At 40.6% G+C, this 12955-nt stretch overlaps 1 protein-coding gene across 2 annotated transcripts in view; it reads left to right on the plus strand.

The window, feature by feature from the left end:
* Window positions 1–12955, plus strand: part of LOC131541053 (uncharacterized) — a 40341-nt gene that overhangs the window by 7377 nt on the left and 20009 nt on the right. The window lies entirely within an intron of this gene.

Consider the following 12955-nt stretch of genomic DNA (forward strand, 5'->3'; position numbering starts at 1 on the left):
AGCGCAGTCTGCTCTGATTGGCCATCTGACACAGTGCATTGTGATTGGCCGAACACCACAACCACTTGTCGAAAATATAACGCCTCTTTCCATAATCGCGAGTTTCAGCTTTCAAAATAAAAGTAAAGACAGTTAATAATGTCCTTAGTTTTACCATCAGTTCAAGCCCGAGAGGGGAACAGAGTCGCGTGACAGACACAGTGATGATGCTCTTATGTGTTTGCACACAAGTCGCGGTTAATATAGCTGAAGTGCTGTACACTCCGCTGTGACCCTCTCTCTCTCTCACACGTGCGCGCGCACACACACACACATGACGCGCAACTCTGCATTTGAACAGTCAATAGCAAATACTTAAACTAATAGAAAAACATTCAGTCGCTGATTCAGAAGTGCCAGATTGTCATAGCAAAGTCAAAATTACTGTACCTACTCTCCTAGGTTCACGAAACGGTCGTCCATAAAATGCGTTGTGATAACATCTGGGTTGAGCCCTTTACACAATCTGACATGGCTGGGGTTGGAATTGAACTGCGGGTTTCGTCTGGCCAGAGGAGAACTGGCCCCCCGACGGAGCCTGGTTTCTCCCAAGGTTTTTTTTTCTCCATTCTGTCACAGAGGGAGTTTTGGTTCCTTGCCGCTGTCGCCTCTGGCTTGCTCAGTTGGGGACACTTAATTTCTAGCGATTATCGTCGATTTGATTGCACACATGCTATTTAAACTAAACTGAGCTAGACAATGACATCTCTGAATTCAATAATGAAATGCCTTTAACTGAAAATTGAGTGTTTAATCTTTACTGACACTCTATCCTCCAATTTGATACTGTTAAGTGCTTTGACACAATCTGTATTGTTAAAAGCACTATATAAATAAAGGTGACTTGACTTGACTTGCTGTTCTGTTGTAAGTAATCTTAATAATTCCTAAATGCATCGACTTTCGGAAGGCCAAATAAAGTGTTTTTGCTTTCGCATAGAAACACACGGTGTCTCCCTGTCATTGCTGCATCAACACTACAGCAGTTACTGAAACCACGCCTTCTTTCTTTGCGTAAACATTTGGGCGGCATTACGCAAATATTTCCACATTGTGACGTAGACATGTGGGGGCGTGTTTGAATGAGCCGTTTTAGGGGGGCGTGGCAGAGTCTTAACTTTGCTAAAGAATATCTCTTTGGTTTTGAGACTTTAGTCTTTGCAACTTCAGGGATCTTATCTATGCACATCAGCTTGTAACACTCCAAAGAGAAAGGAAAACTTGAAATCGCATCATATGACCCCTTTAACCACTGACGCCGAACCGCATTATCAAGTAAGAATGAAACTATCTCCACTTTTTATCTTGATGAATTTCCACACAGAGGTACGAAATAATGTAGGGAGGATGTTTTCTCTTAATTGTCTTTGATATACCACTATCCACTATTTAATTTGAAAAACATTAATTATATCTATCTAGCCAAGTTTTGTATAAGTTTCCCTTACAGTAAATGTGAATCTCGCAAGACCGGAAGTAAGTATGCACACACTCGCGTTGCCATCTTGTGCACTGAGAGCAGACTACTCCGTACGCTTTCGAATCGCTCTCGTGGATGTCAAACATTGATCAATCTGCGCTGTGTCGCTTCTAGCCGAACACACCTAGTGCTGCAGGCTTATTGGCTCACAGACGATGAGGTTAACCCCTTAGGTATCGAAATCTGGTACCGAACGACAAGACGTTTTTCGATACGCGAGGGTATCGAGGCAATTCGGTTGGTGCCTAAAAAGTATCAAACTCCATACCCAGCCCTACTTAGGCTGGCCACACAATAGAGGATTTTAAGGCCGATTTGCACCCCAGAAAGATCGGGGGGTGTGGCCCGATTCGCGGCTTGTCGCAAGAGATTTTTTTTGTCCAAAAATCAAGTGATAATCAAGAAAAATAGTGACAAACCAGTCGTTTGGTTGAATCTGAGACAGAATAGATTTTACTGTCAACATCTTGAATTTGCTTGTTCCGAGTGCAAGATTCAAAGGGTGTAAATCCATTATTGGTCGTAAACCGCCATCTTTTTTGGGCACAACAAAATATCGGCTGTAAAAACCTGACTCTGTCTGAGAGGGGTGTACTTTTTCTATAGCCCCTTTCCTCAGCAGAGATTACACCTCTTGTTGCAGCACTGCAGTTTCTTTTGAATTCACAATCGTAGGAAGAATCCCGCGGAAAGGAGGCAGGCCTTTTCGAAACTGAATGGTGTATCCGTAACAAATTGTGCGTAATACCCATTGCGGAATGTCAGGCAAGCCTTCCCACACGGCTCAAAAATCCTTTAATGGCCTCAAGACCTCCGTCTGCGGCCGTGATGTCTCCACATGCGTTAGAATTTCCAAGCATGGAAAACTCACGGCATCCGTAAGAACGGGAAGTGCATGTGTCAAGGTCGCTGTGTTTCGTTGTATAGGATCCTGAAGCGTGTTTACGGCAAGATTCATTCCGACAGGATGCATATCGGGCCTCGCTGCTGGCAACAAAGCGGCAGCTTTGTGGGCCGTCATAAACGGGCCGTCCTTGCCAGACCCTTGGGCCGTCCCTCGAACCCTGAAAGGCTGAAGCGTGCAGATAGTTTGAGGGGGCGCTCGGAGTGGTGGCTCGCTCCAATGCTGCTCGAGACAGTCAATGTTTGAGCCTATGGACTGCAGTGAGAGGGTTGGATACGCTTTAGCGGTCCAACAGTGCTCTCTAGTGGAGGGCACAATCCCCGATGGTGGATAAGCCGTAGGACCCCAATCCTTACGAGGGGGTGCCATAGGTGATGGCTCTTCTCGCGGGGCGCCCCGTTGGCGGTGTGAGGACGATGAGCATGGGTGCGCCGCCGGCGGCTGACGTCACTCTATTTCCCTGGGCCTGCGTGGAATCAGCTGGCAGAAACCCAGCTTATCCACCGCGCGAGTGACCACGTCTAACAGCTCGCTGTAGGACGGGGAGCTGCGTCTCTCCTGTCCGCTAGGAGGGAGAGATCCACATGTGTCGGCTAGTTAATCCTCCGATTCTGAGGCTGCGGTGGACAAAACATCGTCGTCGTACAGCCTGCAGCCGAAGGAGACTGTACTGTAGGCCTCCAGGGCGGGCCGTAGATCCTTGTTGGCGAAAACAATGGGCTCTACGAAGTTTCCACCAACCTCTTGCACTCGAGTGGGGGAGAGCGAGCGAAATGGAGAAAACTCCAGCGCAGCACTGTCCTCATGGTCTGGGTCGCACGCGTCGCCCCAAGCCATCGCCTTGTGCGGCGCCTCAGCAACCGCAGAAGCGACACAGCAGGGATTGGACGCGGAGGCGACCTAGGAGAAAACTTCTACCTTGGAGCACAGAACCTTCAGTCGCAGGCTGTCACAGTGGGGACATGTCGACAGGCCGCTAAGCGCCGATGCAGGCCCAGGCACACAACGCACCTGTCATGAGTGTCCCCCGCCGTGATAAACCTGCTACACGGTTCCTTACATTTCCGATGACTCATCGCATCCGCAAAGAGCAGTTAACACTGCTCGGGAAATAAAAATATCGCTGAGAATGCAGGATGCTTTCTAGGGCACAGAAAATTCACTTTCGCTTTTCTGAAGGAAATGAAATCTGAGCATGCATAAGGCGGTGCCAAGCTCTATTTGGCCAATAGGATTGGCGGGATGGTACAGGGCTTCAGACATTCGTCACACCAAAGGGTGTTCCCATACGGTGACGTCACCGCAGCATTGAAGTGACCTATGAAAGGGAATCACTATCTTCAAGTGTGCGTCTCACGGTCTGGTCGAATCATCTAGTGTGCGCGTTCAGAGGATTATAAAGGCTGATTCATACTCGAGGCATCCGCAAGTTTATTTATTTTTTTTGTTTTTTTTATCGAATCACTCAAATTCAGCATTTTACAGTAGCCAGGGGGTGAACAAAAACAAAAAGAAATACAAAATTACAATGAAATAGAAAGAAAATGTAAAAAAATAAATCAAAATAAATCAAATTACATAAAAACATGGAAATGTTTACATAGCCTACATTAATACACTTAACAGCTTTCTTGTTTATCAGATTATAAATAGATTTTAGGTATTGCTTAACTTCTGATTTCAAAATGAGAAACAATAGTTTATAATTGCCGTACTTGCATTTATGTATACTAAACTTTGCCAGCAAAAGTAATAAATTAATCAAATAAAATTCGTCAAACTTGAAATTACATGTTGTAAGTGAAAAAAACAAACAAAACATTTTCAAAACAAAGTTGAAAGCTGGTCATGATATGATCTCTAACAAATGAGCAGAAATCTGACCAAAAATTGGCTGAGTAAGGACAACTCCAAAATAAAATGAAAACACGTTTCTGTATGTAGACCACAACATGTACATAGTGTATCAATATCACAGTTAAATCTGTTTACAAGAAAATAGTTACTGGGGTAATATTTATAAATGAGTTTGAAAGAAATTTATTTTACTTTATTTGTGATTAAATATTTATGAGGTAATTTCCAGATTTTATGCTATATCAAACCATCAACACAGCTATTTCAGAAAGTTACAATAGGAGGTCTAGAGACAACATCCCTTTGAAAAAGAGCCTGACGATTATTGTGTTTAACAGAGGAAGAAGAAAAACAAACTCGACCAACAGCAGTGTCAACAGGATCTAAAGACTGCAGAGAAGATTGGGGACATGTATTTTTACAAAGCATTTTTAACCCAGAGAGGATAGCATCCATAACTACAGCATATTCTTTAGGTGTGATTGGGATTTTAAATTTAGACAAAAATTCTGAATAAGTTAACAGAAGGCCTTCTTGGTTGAAAAGTTGGCTCACCAAAACTATATCATTAGAAAACCAATTTTCAAAAAACAGTGTTTTAGATTTATATAAAATAAGCTTATTATTATTCCACATAAAACATCTATTAGGTGAGAAATTATGTTTATAAATTAAATTCCAGTAGAGAAGCATTTGTTTGTGAAAATTGGATAACTTTAAAGGAAGTTTAGAAATGCTGTAGTTACAAAGCAAACGAAACTGAAGACCTCCAACCTGTGAAAAAAATGCAATGAGGAATAATGTTCCATATACTAGTTTTTTTTTTTAATTGTTTGATCCAGTTTACTTTAAAAGTATAATTAAGGTAAAATCTAAGAAGTTCAAACCTCCATTTTCAGTTGTGTTCATAACCACAGATTTCTTAATATAATGGGTTTTATTTTTCCACAAAAAATTGAAAAGCATATTATCAACAGTCTTGCAAATATTATTGTTGACTGCTAGAGAAAGAGCTGTATATGTTAGCCTTGAGATGCCCTATGCTCTCCCCCTCAAAGATAAATCTCTTAGTAACCACTGATTTAACTTTTTCTTCGTCTTATCAATAATAGGGGAGCAATTTAGCTCACATCTTCTTTCTTCATCCTTTACAATCTTTATACCTAAATATGTGACTTCATTTTTATAGGGATACCACAAATAGATGGTAAATCGCACTGCTTAAGAGACATTAATTCACACTTATTAATATTCAAATGAAGACCTGAAGCTTTAGAGAATATATGGATAATATTAATAGCTTTGGGTATTTCCCCTGCATCTTTTTAAAAAAGAGTGGTGTCATCTGCTAATTGGCTAATGGTGATGATGTTATCTGCAACTGTAATTCCTCTTAAAGTATTCTGTTTAATAGAATCAGCAAATAGTTGTGAACAGAGTAAGAACAGATAGGGAGAAATAGGGCATCCCTGTCTGATACCACGATTAAGATTAAATCTGGGTGAGGTGCCAGCACGCAGTTTGATTGAACAGTTACCATTGAAGTATAAAGTTTTAATAGTCTTAATAAAATAATTACAGAAACCAGATTTTTTAAGGGCTGAAAAAATAAAATGATGTTCAACAGTATCAAATGCCTTATCATGGAAGTCTAAAAAAAGAATGAAGCTCTTATCTGAATAAAGGTGGGGATTGTCAGGAGTCCGGGTCCTGCGTTTCTCCCTCTCACCACAAGAGGTCACTGTCTCCTGGATTCTATTCCCCAAACTCCACTCACCTCATTATTGATTAATTTGCCCCAGCTGTTTTCCTGATTGCCGTCCCTATTTAGGCTTCCTGTGTTTTCTGTTCGGGGCTCGTTTGTCTCACTTTTGTGCCAGGTATGCCTGTGACTTATGTATGTCTTGTTTTCAGTGGTTGTGTTTACTCTGGCTTTTTCCCCTTCGGGGTGGTTTCATTTGTGTTTTGGTTTATTTTGTAATTTGTAAATAAAGAAAATTCCTTTTGCCAGCATTTGAGTCTTCGTCTCTCCCATCCCGTGACAGGGATAATCGATGAAATCTAAAACTAAACAAATATTATTTGAAATATGTCTCTTCCTCATGAAACCAATATCATCAATAATTAAGTCTAATGTCTTTTTAATTCTAACGGAAAATATAGAGGCTAATTCAGTAATTCACAGTTATTACAATAATCACTACTCAGTTGAGCTAAATTCCAATAATGCGCAATCAATCTGCGAATGGTCACCTTAACAGATTCGTTGTCCAGAATTGAATTATTAAGTTTCCAGTAAGAGTTATAATAGTTGTTGGAAAAAAGATCGTAGGCCAACATTAATAGAAACTGCTTTATGGTCTGTCAGTGGCATAGGTAGAATGTTAATTAAAATGTTTTCTTTCTGTAAGCTACAAGAAGCTAGCCAATAATCAATACAAGACATGGCAGTACATGCCTTATTGTTCCATGTAAAAGATATTAAATTAGGGAATTTCTCCCTCCAAATGTATTTTTACCAAATTTCTGCATAAAGGCCTTAAGTCTGATATTGGAAGAAGTTGGAGAACGAGGAGGCCATCTGTCAAGGGAATTGTCTAAAGTAATATTAAAATCACCGCCAGTTAATATAAATGAATTTGGGAATTTGAATAAACAATGTGTTAAGCGAATTTCTAATGTATCAAATAAGTCATCATTTTCACTTTTAGAGTTGTACCCATAAAAATTAACTAGAATTATAGTCAAAAGATCAAATTTTTCAACTAAAAGAATGTAATGACCAAGAGTGTCTGCATCAGAATATAAAATATCTCCTGAAAACCTACTTTTCAAAATTGCTACTCCTGCTGAGTGCTCAGATGTGCAAACCAAATATCATTACCCCATTGTACTTTCCAAAAACTAACATAATTGGGAGTTGAATGAACGTCTTGAAAAAAACAAAAGTCAGATTTTTGCTGCTTAGCAAATAAAAACAAAGCCTTACGTTTAACATTTAACCTCAAACCCCTGGCATTAAGAGTAATTAAAGAAAATGACATAAAAGAAAAGTAACAATGAGTAGAAGGAACAGGAACAACTTGCAATTTTCCATTCCCAACAAGAATAAGTGAACAATGTAATTATTAACCCAGCCATAAACATATGAACATTACTTCAAACAATATACAGTCATTCTTTGGCATCAGATGAAGAGAAAGAACTTATAACAGCAATATGCTGTAAGTCTGCATCTTCAGGGTGGTGGACGCACGGCTTTCCCATCAACAAACGCCCGCCCACCGACAAAGAACGCTCTTTTCCCTTCCTTTCTAGCAGCTTCCACCAATGGCCACAGTTTCATCCTTAGCATCCTGTCTGCCTGAGTCAAATCTTCGGTGGATCTCAGCTTGTGGTTCCTGAGGTAATCGGAGTGTTTTGCTTGTCTCCACACCAGATCCCGCGTAGATCTTTTCGCAAAGCGAATAATCACCGGTCTTGGCCTGTTGTCCAGCTTTCCCAGATGATGCGCAATTCTGATAGCGTGGTAAAGTTAGTTTTAGGTTTGATATTCGCTGGATATTCACTTAGGCTGCTTTAGGGACCGTCTGCAAATTTACCTCTCAGTAACAAATGTCCAATAATTAATACAAATTATGTTTACAAAGCCATAGTACATGACTTATGGGCAAACTGACTGAAAATATTTAGCCAATATGTCGCCTTAGACAATACCTCCCCTAATGTATGTACAGTACACAAATATTTTTTTAGAAAAACAAAATACAGTAATTCATCAAAATTGGGTTTTTCATGTTCCAAAGGTTGTAGTTACAAGACTGACTTACTACAGGTGACATTTTGCCAACATCTCCCTTACTGTACATACAGTACATAATTATGCTTAGAAAACAATTACTTTAATTTACAAAATGTTTTTTTCATGTTCCAAAGGTTGTAGTACATTTGTAGTTACAAGACTGACATACTACACGTGAAATTTTGCCAATATCTCCCTTACTGTACATACAGTACATAATTATGCTTAGAAAACAATTACTTTAATTTACCAAAATGTTTTTTTCATGTTCCAAAGGTTGTAGTACATTTGTAGTTACAAGACTGACATGCTACACGTGAAATTTTGCCAATATCACCCTTACTGTACATTCAGTACATAATTATTCTTAGAAAACAATTACTGTAATTCACCAAAAGGGTTTTTTCATGTTCCAAAGGTTGATGTACATTTCTAGTGGCCAGACTTACTTACTACAGGTGAAATTTTGCCAATATCTCTATTGGTGTACATACAGTACATAATTATTCTTAGAAAACAATTACTATAATTCACCAAAAGTTTTTTTTTTTTTATATGCTACAAAGGTTGTAGTACATTTGTAGTTACAAGACTGACTTACTACAGGTGACATTTTGCCAATATCACCCTTACTGTACATACAGTCCATAATTATTCTTAGAAAAAAGTTACTGTAACTCACCAAAAGGGTTTTTGTTAAGTTCCAAAGGTTGTAGTACATTCCTAGTGGCCAGACTGATTTATTACAGGTGAAAGTTTGCCAATATCTCCATTACTGTATGTATAGTACACAACTATTTTCTTAAAAAAATTACTGTAATTCAACAAAGTGTTTTTTTCATATTCCAAAGGTTGTAGTACGTTTGTAGTTACAAGACTGACTTATTACAGGTGAAATTTTGACAGTAACACCCTTACTGTATGTACAGCACACAAATATTTTCATTAAAAACTAATTCACCCAATTTTTTTTTTTTTTTCCATGTTCTAAAGGTTATAGTACGCTCCTAGTGGCCTTGGATTCTACAGCAGATTGTTTATATTTATATTCATATTTATGTATGTATGTGTGTGTGTGTGTGTGTGTGTGTGTGTATGTACAGTGTGTACATAATTATTAGGCAAGTTGATCATCTGATCTTCTTACCAAGCACATTTTACCAATTCCAAACCACGTCAATCTAAATAACTACTATTAATTTTGTAATTAATCATTTATAAGTGATATATAATTGTCCATGAAGGCTGGAAGTGAAAAACTTAATATATTCAGATGTGCATAATTATTAGGTAGGATTTCTTTTACTGATAAATGAGGCAAAAAAAGAGATTTAACTCAAAAATTATTAAATGCCCATGAGAAATATTCAAAACTAATGCACTACAGAAATTGCAAAGTTAAGGCATGACCATTGGACAGCAAAATGCTCATTGGGTCAGCAGGGTCAGAAAAAAAGCAGATGGAGAAGAAAAGTCACGTTGACTGCAAAGGAATTAATGTGAAGAATTAGGTGTGAACCCATCAGGAACCCTTAGTCCTTAGTCCAGTCTCTGCAAGAGAGACTTTTCAGGATAGGAGATGACTAAAAATGAACTCCTAAAACTTACTTCCAGATTCTGGAAGATAATTTCAGTTTTTTCTTTACAATCCACACTCAGCATCTTGGGCTTGACTGAGACCTGGATTCTTCCAGAAGACTCAGCAACCCCAGCCGCTCTATCTAACAACCTCTCTTTCTCTCACACCCCCCGTCAGGTTGGCCAGGGTGGGGGCACTGATCTGCTCATTTCAAACAATTGGAAATACTCATCCCACTCTCCCCTATGCAATTATATCTCATTTTAATCTCATGCGATTACTGTAACAGCTCCTATAAAACTCTAGGCTGTGGTAATGTACCACCCTCCTGGCCAAATTCTAGGCATCTTCCTAGAGGAGCTGGATGGCCTCCTGTCCTCATTCCCAGAGGATGGCAGTCCACTTTTAGTCTTTGGTGACTTCAACATTCATCTGGACAAGCATTATGCTACAGACTTCCATTCACTCCTTGCTTCATTTGATCTCAAATGCCTTACCACTACAAGCACGCACAAATCAGGCAACTAACTTGACTTAATTTACACACGCAATTGTATTGCTGTCACGATCCGCTACTGTCAGGAGCGAGGAACGAGGAGCAAGGAACGAGGAGATGAGGAGATAACATAAAACGAGAGTCTTTAATAATCCAACAGGGTAACACAGATCAGGCAGGAGACGCACACGAAATGTTTGAGACCCGACAAAGACAGACAGCACAGACCTTGACTTAAATACATGGGGTAACAAGCTTAATTACGAGACACATCTGGATGAAATGAACACAATCAGACAAGGGAGAAACTGGGTCACGGAGCACATGGGGACGGAAAACACATACAAAACAGTCCATGGGCGTGACAATTGCAGACAACATTTAGGTACAACCCCTTCATATCTCTGACCATTTCTTCATTACATTTAAATTACATTTTGCTACCTGTGTGCCACCAACCCCTATACCAGTTATTTTTAGACGAAACCTACGCTCGCTTTCACCCTCCCATCTTTCCTCTGTAGTATCCTCCTCTCTTCCTTCGCCTATCCATTTCTGGATGTGTATGCAGCAACTGACACTTTATGCTCTACTTTAACTTCTTGTCTAGACGATATTTGTCCTCTCTCCTCCAGGCCAGCAGGGGCTGCCCCTTCTAACCCCTGGTTATCCGATGTTCTTTGTGAGCATCGGTCCAAACTCAGGGCAGCAGAGGGAAAATGGTGTAAATCAAAAGATCCGTCAGACCTGAGTATGTATCAGTCTTTGCTTTCATCTTTCTCTGCTGAAGTCCATACTGTCAAATCTTCATATTTCCACAACAAGATTAACAACGCTCCAGAGACACGTAATCTCTTCAAAACATTAAATTCTCTCCTCTGTCCCCCTCCTTCACCTCCCACCATTTCTATAACAGCTAATGATTCCGCCACATTCTTCACAGACAAAACTAGAACAATCAGTAGTCAGTCCTCACCTCCACACACACAGGACCTCAAACCAACCACATCCATTGATAAAACTCCCATCTTCTCTTTCTGTCCCGTCAGTATCCAAACAGCCATCCTACAACATGCCCTCTAGACCCTATCCCCTCACACCTTCGCCAAGCAATCTCTCCAACACTTTTACCAGTTCTCACACACATCATCAACACATCTCTCCTCACAGTCACCTTCCCCATGGCATTCAAGCAGGCTCAGGTAACCCCACTGCTCAAAAAACACTTCTCTTATAGACAGCTACAGACCTGTCTCTCTCCTTACATTCATAGCGAAAAGCCTCGAACGAGTTGTTTTCATCCAGGTATCATTGTTTATTTCACAGAACAACAACCTGGATTTTAATCAGTCAGGTTTCAGGAGTGGCCATTCAACTGAGACTGCACTACTCTCAGTCACTGAAGCCTTGCGGATTGCAAAAGCTGATTCATCAGTTCTTATTCTGCTGGATCTATCAGCTGCTTTTGACACTGTCAATCATCAGATCCTCCTGTCCACCCTCTCATCACTGGGCATCACAGGGATTCCACTTCGCTGGTTTGAATCCTATCTCACTGGTAGATCATTCAGGGTGGCCTGGAGATGGGAAGTATCTAAAGCACATCAACTGGTCACTGGGGTTCCTCAGGGATCATTTCTTGGACCCCTCCTCTTCTCCATATACACTACATCACTAGGTCCCATCATACAGGCACATGGCTTATCCTACCATTGCTATGACAGGCAGCTCTATTTTTCATTTCAACCAGATGATCCAACGGTAGCTGCACGGATCTCAGGTTGCCTGGCGGACATCTCGGCATGGATGAAAGAGCATCACCTACAGCTCAACCTGGCAAAGACTGAGCTTCTTGTCTTCCCTGCCATTCCAACTCTACAGCATGATTTCACCATCCAGCTAGGTTCTTCTACAATTACCCCATCAACTTCGTTCAGAAATCTTGGTGTAATCTTTGATGACCAGCTGACCCTCAAAGACCACATTGCAAAAACTGCTCAATCTTGCAGGTTTGCACTGCACAACATCAGAAAGATCAGGCCCTTTCTAACAGAGCGTGCTGTACAACTTCTTGTCCAGGCCCTTGTCATTTCTAGGCTGGACTACTGCGATGCTCTTCTGGCTGGACTTCCATCATGCACAATCAAACCTTTACAGATGATTCAGAATGCAGCGGCACGACTGGTCTTCAACGAGCCCAAAAGGGCCCATTGTCACACCTCTCTTTAGCCCCTTTCACACTGCACATTGGTCCCAGAAAATTGCCGGAAAATTGCCGGGGTGTCTTCTGTGTGAACGCAAACACGTCCCGGGATTGATTCCCGGGATCGATCCCGGTTTGGGGACCTAGTAACATTGCCGGGTTTAGTCCCGGAACGAGCGCTGTGTGAACAAAAGCCGTATCAATGCCGTAAAGTGTGTCGTAGTGATGACGCACGTTATCGTGTGACTGTTTTACCGGGTGTTTTGAAGGCAGAAACAATAAATGCATTAAACTATACATTACAATTATGAATACAATTACAAATGAATAAATCATATAAATGAAAACTTCAAATATTGAATAAAACACAAATATAACAAATACATTAAATTATAAATTAAAATGCTCCATCGGGACAAAACCATGGGAATCAGATAAGCCCTTTACACAATCTGACTGCGGTTGGAATTGAACTGCGGGTTTTCGTCTGGCCAGAGGAGAACTGGCCCCCTGACTGAGCCTGGTTTCTCCCAAGGTTTTTTTCTCCATTCTGTCACAGAGGGAGTTTTGGTTCCTTGCCGCTGTCGCCTCTGGC

This window comes from Onychostoma macrolepis, chromosome 05 (genome assembly GCF_012432095.1).
Source record: "Onychostoma macrolepis isolate SWU-2019 chromosome 05, ASM1243209v1, whole genome shotgun sequence".
Lineage (NCBI taxonomy): Eukaryota > Metazoa > Chordata > Actinopteri > Cypriniformes > Cyprinidae > Onychostoma > Onychostoma macrolepis.